Source organism: Bos indicus x Bos taurus, chromosome 15, assembly GCF_003369695.1.
Source record: "Bos indicus x Bos taurus breed Angus x Brahman F1 hybrid chromosome 15, Bos_hybrid_MaternalHap_v2.0, whole genome shotgun sequence".
NCBI lineage: Eukaryota > Metazoa > Chordata > Mammalia > Artiodactyla > Bovidae > Bos > Bos indicus x Bos taurus.
In genome coordinates this window covers 36,609,645-36,620,292 of record NC_040090.1, presented here as the reverse complement: position 1 = coordinate 36,620,292, position 10,648 = coordinate 36,609,645, and the positions used below count along the sequence as shown (strand labels likewise).

Here is a 10,648-nt window from a genome sequence, read left to right as displayed (position 1 = left end):
AGTTGTTTTGTGGAATTTACTTGGCGTTTAAATGTTCTTTTGATGAATTTGTGGGGGAGAAAGTGTTCTCCCCGTCCCACTCCTCCGCCATCTTAGCTCCTCCTCCCACTTTTAGTACTTTTAAAATGTTGTGCAACCATCACCAGTATCTGATTTCAGGACATTTCAATTGCATCAAAAGAAAACTCCATAACCATTAATCAGTCACTACCTATTGACCTATTCCTCCGATCCCTTCCAACATCTAGTATGTTTTTTGATTCACTGGATTATCTATGCCAGTAATTGATTTGATGGAACTGAAATCATATTGCAGTGGTCTTTAGTGTTTGCTTTTTTAAAATTAGCATAGTGTTTGCAAAGTTCATCTGTGAAAGGGCATACATCTGTACTTCATCCTTTCATGAATGAATAATAATCCTTATTATGGGTATGCTTCACTTTGTTTATCCATTAAAGAAATGATGGATATTTGAATTCTTTCCAATTTTTCACTAATAATGATGCTATGAACATTTGTGTATAAATGTTGTTGCTACTCTTGTATTAAGTTATTCTGCTTATATACTTAGGAGTTTAATTTCTGTCATATGGTAATTGTGTTTCAAACTTTGTGTTATTGTCTAACAGTTTCTCACACCTCAATGTGATTTTTACATACCCTCTAGTATATATAAGAAGTTTAATGTTTCCAGAAAATTGCCAATCTCTGTTAAATTAAAAAATACAGCCATTTTATTGTATATAATGGTATCTTGTGGTTTTGATTTGAATTCAGTGATGCTCAGCATCTTTTCATATGTGTGTTGGATGTTGCACATCTTTATAGAAACGTCTATTGGAGTCCGTTTTCCATTTAAAGAATAGAAGACACATTAGAAAGCAAAGATGCAAATATCTAGAATAAGTTGTACTCTATTAGTAATTGCATGAAATGTACATGCGTTCAGTTCAGTTCAGTTCAGTCGCTCTGTCGTGTCCGACTCTTTGCGACCCCATGAATCGCAGCATGCCAGGCCTCCCTGTCCATGAGTTAGACACTCTCATTAAAAAGAAAAGATTGTCAGATATCTACTCTAACCATCCCTATACAACATTGTCCAGAATTTCTAGCCAGGGCAGCAAGATACAAAAATGAAATGTATATTCCATTTGTCTCACCCTGGCTTCCTTGATTCAGTCTGCATAATTGTGCTATTGTTCTTTTTTTTCTTTTGGATGAAGGTCTTTCTTGACAAACATGATAAAGTATTAGTTTCACCCCTTTTTTTTGAAATTTCATTAATTGAGTGTGATTCCTTATATTAATTAAAAATGGTTTGTATTCTTTAGAACTTCTGTCATCTGCAGTCCTTGAGAATGTAATGAACACAGATGTAGGAAAATTTGAAAGATGCGCATCCTCTCCAAGTTAGTTGTCTTTGAAGTCCAGTTTAAGAAGTTTATATAAGCCCTGTCTGAGCTCCTGTTCTTGAGTGCATAGACCATGGGATTGAGGGCAGGAGGAATAACATTATGGAGTACATTGAGTAGAACTGGGATGAGGGGAACTGTCATTGCTGCACTGTGGGTGATAGAAATGACAATAATGACTGTGTAGAAGAAAAGAATTAGGATGAGGTGGGAAGTGCAGGTACTTAAGGCCTTGGATGCAGCTTCTGCTGAGTTCAACTTCAAAACAGATTGAAGTATCAAGGCATATGATAAAATAATCAAACCCAAATCACTTCCCATGAGTGTCCATGCCAGAAGTAGCTGGAAGATACTCTTGACTGTCTTGTCATCATCACAAGATAGGCTAGTGACTCCAAGATTTGAGCAAAGACAGTGCTCAATCTGGTTCTTTGAGCAGTACTGTCTCTGAGCTGCAAACACAGGAATTGGGATAGTAGTCAGGCTATTTCTGAGCGCCATGAACACAGTTGCTTTGACCACAAAGGAGCCAGTAATTATCGATGGATAGCATAGTGGTCGACAAATGGCTACATATCTCTCTATAGCCATGCAAACAAAGATGCCTGATTCCATGGCCACAAAACAGTGTATAGCATACATCTGTATAAAGCACTGAGGGAAACTGATGGCTTTTGCGTTAAACCACAAGATTGCCAAAATCTTGGGCATGATGGTGGTAGCCCGACCCATGTCTACTACAGCCAGGATGCCCAGGACATAATACCTAGGCTGGTGCAATGTTGCCTCCTTATTGATAATGATCAAGATAAGGATGTTGGCGCTGAGAGCTAAGAGGTAGAGCAGAGCCAGGGGCAGGGATAGCCAGTGTTGCCAGCTGTGATTGCCTGGGAATCCCAAAAGAATGAACTCAGAGACCTGGAACTTTGGGCTGTTGGAGTTGCTGAGATCCTGGGACTTCACTAAGTGAAGAAGTAGAGAGTTATTTTCTTAATAATTTCTCTGACTGACAATATTTGAAAAGGCATTATCCAGGTTCATAATATCAAAGATATCATAATATCAAAGAACATCAAAGGAGAATTCATTATCTTTATTATTCTCATTGTAGCACTAACATTTCTTGGACAAACAGGAACTGTGGTAACACATTCTTTATTGTCAACTTGGCTAATGATCAGAAAAATGATATATATAGGCAAGTCATATTTTTCCACCTCTCATAGCAGAGGAGTAGACCATTAAAGGAAATCAGGACCTTGTCATGATCTTCAGTCTTGTAAGTCATGGAAGTTGGACAAGATGAAAGTCCTCTGAAATTAGTCTATTTCTTGACTGACTTTGCTAATGGGTTGTTTTCTGTAGAGACCAAATAAATAGTCTCAGAGTAGTGGATTTTATGCATGTAGTCATTTAAGATAAAATATTAGTCTATATTTAATAAATTTAAAAAAACCTACTTTTCAAGGATTTGAGAATGAATACATTTGAATCAGTTCTAATGAGGTGGGTGAAACTGGAGCCTATTATACAGAGTGAATTAAGCCAGAAAGAAAAACACCAATACAGTATATTAACACATATTTATGGAATTTAGAAAGATGGTAGTGATAACCCTGTATGCGAGACAGCAAAAGAGACACAGATGTATAGAACAGTCTTTTGGACTCTGTGGGAGAGGGAGAGGGTGGGATGATTTGGGAGAATGGCATTGAAACATTTATAATATCATATAAGAAATGAACCTCCAGTCCAGGTTCGATGCTGGATACAGGATGCTTGGGGCTGGTGCACTGGGACAACCCAGAGGGATGGTATGGGGAGGGAGGAGGGAGGGGGGTTCAAGATGGGGAACACGTGTACACCCATGGTGGATTCATGTTGATGTATGGCAAAACCAATACAATATTGTAAAGTAATTAACCTCCAATGAAAATAAATAAATTTATATAAAAAATAAAATAAATAAATAAAATGATTTTTCTACTCTAAAAAAAAATAAAGTACTCAGAAATGTCATTACTTTGAATTAAAATATATGAGTTCACGTAGCATATCTGTTTTATAGCAAGAAAAATGATGTCTAAAATGTTAACAATCTGTGTAAAACCAAGCAACAATGAAAGAGAGAAAAATGGCTTGGAAATCTCAGTATGTTTAAGCCCAGTTGTCTCTTCTTTTGAGTAATTTTTCCCTATTCCAACATCTATTTGCTTCTTAGAGTACTGTAGACATTCACATTATAACTATTAAAGCAGACAAAAAAACAAATAAAAGAAACTAAACAAACTGGTGAGTTTGAGGTAAATATTTTTTCAGAAGTTCTGCTAAAATCAAGTAACTCTATATCTAATACCCTTCCTACATATGGTATTTGTTAGTGTTTTATTGTAAAATGGAAATGATACTGTTTATATGTATTTATACCAGATGTGTTAATCATTATTTACTTTCCTTTCAGAATTTCATATATTAAAGATATAGGTACAGAATATTTTTAAAATTTTGTTGAGAGTTATAGTTTAAACAGAGGAACAGTATTGATGTAAACTTTGTGGGTATATTTAGCTTAACCCAGATAATAGCATTCTATTCTATTCAAAACATAACAGACTCTGGAAATTAATGAAGAAGATGGAACTATAAATTTTTTGTCTTAATGAAATACAGCAAACAGTATTTTACCAAATATTCTAAACATCAAATTAAAAATATTTGAGTTTGAAATGAAGGGATAAATTTAATACATCTTTCTAAAACTGTCAAGATCCCATAGTAATCTAGAGAGATACTCTATAGGCAATTGTTACAGTGACTTCAATCCGGCATTTTAACACCCAAATCTGAACAGAAAAATGATCTTAAGCATGATATATGGGTTCTTAATAGTGAGATTGCTTCATCAACTTAGAGCAACGAATAGCTTTCACTTTACTAAAATGAGCAATTAGAAAGCCCGTTTTTATTGTCTAAAGAAGGAAAAAAAGACGTGTTAAAGCCTAGATCATTAAGTTAGTATATATATCTCCTGAAGAAACCAAGGCATGATGTATTTGCCATTTATATTACTGGTTTATTCTGAGAGACTGGCACTGAACAGGCACTCAGTATATATTAGTTATGTTAATAAATATTGAAAGAGGGTTATACAGGTTACATGTTCATGATTTTTTGTATTATTGATGAGGAGGTTAGAGCCATTGACGGATGAGTATGTTAAATATGTAAAGGAACAATAGTAGGGTGGGGGGAGCAGAAATAATCATGTCAAACAATAAAGGGTTAGAAGAAATAATACTATTTTATCAGAGCCAAATGAAGTAAAAAATAAAACCATGAATATTAGAAAAAAAACATGAAAAAGACAACTCACACATATCTCTAAAACACAATAATTGCTGTGGAGTATGCTTGTTGATTAAAATAGGCTTTCTGAGGTTAAATTTTAAAAAGTTATATAGTATTTATTTTAAAAATCACTTAAAATACAAAGTTTGAAAACAAATATATAGAATGAAAAAAATTCTTACTTAAATAAAACTAAATAAAACTTAAATAAACTTAAATAAAACTAGTGATATCAACATTGGATACTTTAGAGAAAATAATTCAGTTAAAATGATAATTACACAATGATGAGAGGAATGGTTCAACAAAACAATATAGTATTTGTGCCTTGCCTGAATCTAAACACATAACTTTAACCTGAAAGAAATACAAGTAGAGAATTAAAAAGTCAAAATTAAGGTAAAAAATTTAAAAATACTATTTCTTAAAATGAATGGGTAATCCTAAAATGGCAATGATATAGATTTGACAGCACTAACAGCAATTTTGTACTAAAAAATTTATGTATAAACCTACACAAAAAAATATGAGATTACAGAGCATTTTAAGCATAAAAGTAAGCCATGCTCTGATTATAAGTGAGAAGTAAAAAAGAATGAATTATATATTTACAAGACAGACCGACTCAAAGATCTTGAAATCAAGCTTTATAGGTATTAAAGGGAAAAGGAGAAGGCAATGGCACCCCACTCCAATACTCTTGCCTGGAAAATCAAATGGATGGAGAAGCCTGGTGGGCTGCAGTCCATGGGGTCGCTAAGAGTCGGACATGACTGAAGCGACTTAGCAGCAAAGGAGGAATGTGGGGGGAAGGGATAAATGGAGAGATTGGAATTAAAATACACATATTATTATATATAAAAGGGCTTCCCTGGTGGCTCAGCTGGTAAAGAATCTGCCTGCAATGCAGGAGACCCTGGTTCAATTCCTTGGTCAGGAAGATATCCCAGAGAAAGGATATACCCACTCCAGTATTTTTGGGCTTCCCTGGTGGCTCAGATGGTAAAAAATCTTCCTGCAATGTGGGAGACCAGGGTTCGATCCCTGGGTTGCCAGGATCCTCTGGAAGAGGACACGGTAACCCACTCCAGTATTCTTGCCTGTAGATTCCGCACACACTTGGGAGCCTGGTGGGCTACAGTCCATAGCGTCACAGAGTTGGACATGACTGAACGACTAAGCACAGTACTGCACTATATATAAAACAGACAACTAACAAGTACCTATTTATAGCACAGAGAACTCTACTCAATAATCTCTAATAACCTATATGGGGAAAAAATCTGAAAAGGAATGTATATATATATATCTAGTATTGTCCCATGTGGGGCTAATGGTAAAGAACCCACCTGCCAATGCAGGAGACTCAGGAAAGATGTAGTTTTGATACCTGGGTTGGGAAGATCCCCTGGAGGAGGAAATGGCAAACTACTCCAGTATTCTTGCCTGTAAAATTCCATGCACAGAGGAGCCTGGTAGGCCCCAATCCATGGGGTTGCAAAGAGTCAGACGCCACTGTGCGCCAACACTTTTATATATATGTGTAACTGATTCAGTTTGCTGTACACCTGAAGCTAACAGACATTGTAAATCAACTATACTTCAATAAAAATATGAAAAAACCATCTGATTTGAAAAAACAAGAATTAACATAATAAAGATCACAAATCAAAACTTAAAAAAAACATCGATATCAAAGAGACAAAATATTATAAATGCATATATATGAAAAGCTTTAGTAACAATATGAAATAATAAATGGATCAAATGTAAATAATAATGAAAATCACAAAAGGTAATGAATAGTAAAACGATGAGAAACAAAACTTGAGAGATATAGTTAAATTGATATCTCATGCATCTATAACCTAAAAGAGTATATTACAAACAAAAATGTTTATGCTTTAGAATAATTACTTCATACAGGAATTCAAATAACTATCTTCAGTATGGGCTTCCTTGGTGGCTCTGTGGTAAAGAATCGCCTACCAATACAGGAGATGCGGGTTTCATCCCGAATCAGGAAGATTCCCCTGAAAATTATATGGCAACTCACTCCAAAATTCTTGCCTGGGATATCCCATAGATATAGGAGCCTGGCGGGCTACAGTCCATGGAGTCACAAAAGAGTCAGACACGACTTGGTGACTAAACAATAGCAACAAACTTAAATATAAAGAGAGAAAACAGAATAAAAATAAAACGATAAACTACTGGAATTTTTAAAAATTTAACAAGAAATCTAAAGAATGAAAGATTTTATTAAAGAGAGTCATAAAATACTAAGAAAGTATTCAATTGAAAACAAAGATAAAAAATTGGGACATGGCATGTAAAAATTATTTTATAATGCTGTACAATGAAATGAATCATTTTATGACTCAAGATTGAACATTTAGGGTTTGTAAAATATTTTAAAGTTGTAATATTTTAAAAAATTATTTTATAACTAACAAAAATATTTTATTAGTTGTAATTCATTACATTAAAAAAATTACGGGAAAATGTATGTAGGGTGTAAAAGGTATATTGGATATTTTTATGTCTTCCACTCATTTTTTGGGGGGAGGGGGTAAAATAAACACAGACGTGAAAGTGTTAGTTGATCAGTCATGTCCTACTCTTGAGTCCGACCCTTTGCAACCCCTGGGACTGCAGCTCCTTTGTCCATGGGTTTCCCAGGCAAGAAAACTGGAGTGAGTAGACATTCCCTTCTCCAGGGCATTTTCCAGACACAGGGTTGCATTGCAGGCAGAATATTTACCATCTGAGCCACCAGAGCAGCCCCCAAATAGGCATAAAACAAGATTTATTATCTTAACTATTTTTAAGGGTACAGTTCAGTGCCGATAGATATATTTCCCTTCTATAACCATTACCATCATTCATCTCCTGACTCTTTCCATCTTGTAAAACTGAAATCCTGTACTATCAAATAATAACTCTACATTCTCTCCTCCTCAAATCCCCTAGAAACTATCATTACATTTTTTATCTTTATGATTTTGACCCTTCAAAATATCAGAGTGGACTCACAGAGCATTTGTCTTTTTCTTACTGGCGTTATATCCTCAAGTTTTATCCTCTGTGTAGCACATTACAGAATTCCCTCCCTTTTTAAAGATAAATAACATTCCATCGTGTGTGTGTGTGTGTGTGTGTGTGTGTGTGTTTATTTTGTGTGTATAACACATTTCTATTATCCATTTATTGATTGCTGGACAGGGCATTCTTCCATACTTTAGCTATTGTGAATAATGCTGCTATAAACACAGGTGCACAAATATGTATTCAAGACCTTGTTTTCAATTATTTTGGATATATAGTCAAAGGTGGAATTGCTGGATTATATGGTAAATTTATTTTAAAATTTTTGAGAAACTGCTTTCTGCTAAATTTTTCTGTGAACTAAATTTCTCTAAAATATAAAGTATATTAAAAAACTTTTTAAATTTTAAAGGAAAAATCAATATGGCAAGATATATCAGTGAGATGTTTGATTTTATCTATTTATTCTTAAAAATTAAATTTAAACCAGGCAAAAAGGGAACTTTTGTAATATTCATTATACAGCAAAATTTAAAAATTACCTATTTAAGGAACAAGGCCTCCCTGATAACTCATTTGGTCAAGAATCTGCCTGTAATGCAAGAGATTCTGGTTCAATTCCTGGATCAAGAAGATCTGCTGGAGATGGATAGGCAACTCACTCCAAGTATTCTTGGGCTTCCCTTGTGGCTCAGCTGGTAAGAAATCCACCTGCAATGCAGGGGACCTTGGTTCGATCCTTGGATTGGGAAGGTCCCCTGGAGAAGACTACCCATTCCAGTATTCTGGCCTGGAGAATTCCATGGGGTGCCCATCATCTCAATTCTTATTCAATATAATTGAGATCTAAAAGTAATGGATTTGTAAGAACATACGCACACACTCCCAGCTTGCAGCTTAGAAAATGTAATGACCTAGAAAAAATACCAAAAAATTTTAGGACAAAGCTTTTTATTTATTTATTTATTTATTTTTAAAATTTTATTTTATTTTTAAACTTTACATAATTGTATTAGTTTTGCCAAATATCAAAATGAATCCGCCACAGGTATACATGTGTTCCCCATCCTGAACCCTCCTCCCTCCTCCCTCCCCATACCATCCCTCTAGGTCATCCCAGTGCACTAGCCCCAAGCATCCAGTATTGTGCATCGAACCTGGACTGGCAACTCGTTTCTTACATGATATTTTACATGTTTCAATGCCATGTATAGAACAGTCTTACGGACTCTGTTGGAGAGGGAGAGGACAAAGCTTTTTAAACATGAAAAATGGTTTGGAAAACTGGATTATGTTTATTTATCCACTGATATGTGTTAAATATTAATATTCCATCTTGCCTGGAGAGTAGGAGAAATTATGTCCTTTCAATTATACACTTGAATGTGTTATTCTTTCAGTTCAGCAAAAATTCAAATATTTTGGATGAAAATGTAGCTCTATGTGGTCCTATGAATGGAAAATTTGATTAAGCCTCTAGGATCCTCTGTTCTAATCTATAAAATAATATTCATTTCTAGCTACAGGGGTTGGGAGAAGAATTAAATTATATTAAAATCCTTAGTTACAGTACTTGTAAGGCAGAATGACAATTAAATATTTATATAGTCAATTTAAATGGGGTCCTAAATATCTGTTTCTTCAGTCAAGACAGTACCCATAAGGTCTGATACCATGATATTTCATAGAAGTCAAAAAGGTAAGAAAAAAAAGTGCGTGATTATCCACAGAAACTCAGTGGAATTGGAGCATGATGACTTCAGATATAGCCAGCTAAAATGTGGGCTTGGAAAATTTCATGAAAAATTTTACAGATAAAAAGTAATAAAATTAAGAAAACAGCGGATATGACTCTAAAGAATATTGGTATTAATATACTTTACCATAATTTTTTTATATATCAGGACATAGTGATTATGGAAAATTCTAATATTTTGATATGTCAAGGTCAATAACATATTTCAATATTTAGGTTAATTTCACACAGAGTGCACTTCATAATTTCTATAGCGACACTGAAGGATTATTACACAGATACTCCCATCACAAATGAATCCTTCTACAAGACAACCCCAAATTGCTGCAAAAGATGAAAAGACTGGCTCTGGCCCCAACAATGTACTTACAGTGGGGGTACTGTACTTGACTCATCTTAAGTAGGAAGTATTGTACTCAACTTGTATCGGGTATAGTCAAATTTCAGTATACTAGCAACTGGCTTACAACTAATGCAGATGGATTCTAGATTTTAAGACAGATGGGTTCAGGATGGGGAACACATGTATACCTGTGGTGGATTCATTTTGATATTTGGCAAAACTAATACAATTATGTAAAGTTTAAAAATAAAATAAAATTAAAAAAAAAACAGCAAAAAAAAAAAAAAAAAAAAGACAGATGGAGATAAACTCAAGGGGCCTAATGTAATGGAAAGAAAGCCAATTCCCTGGAGTTGTAAACGCCAAGTCAGACTGACATAGTCAAATCCAGGTGAATGTGGTAATTAGGGATAAGTATTAATGTCTTGCCATTTAGCTAACTTCCTAATTTGAGTTTGATGCACTTTTATTAAAACAAGCACAAATGTGTTGAAATATCTATGTTTTAGAATAGCTTTGTCTTTATAGAAAGCCTTTTGGAAAAAAATTTTGAAGGAAAAGTGGAATGTGATATCTCTTCCTCCTTGCATATGTACTTTAAGTTTTATATATACAGAAATTGCAGAGGGATTCTCTCTCAATTTGTCTCTCTAGAACTGGTCCAATTTTAAATGGAAGAAGAGCATCCAAAAGTAATTGGCTTGGTGAGCTCTCAGTATAAGTAAATGAGAAACTACCTG

General features: G+C 34.5%; 1 pseudogene; it reads right to left on the bottom strand.

Moving 5' to 3' along the window:
- Window positions 1-1,411: 1,411 nt before the first annotated feature.
- LOC113905000 lies at window positions 1,412-9,960 on the bottom strand (annotated as a pseudogene).
- Window positions 9,961-10,648: the final 688 nt, after the last annotated feature.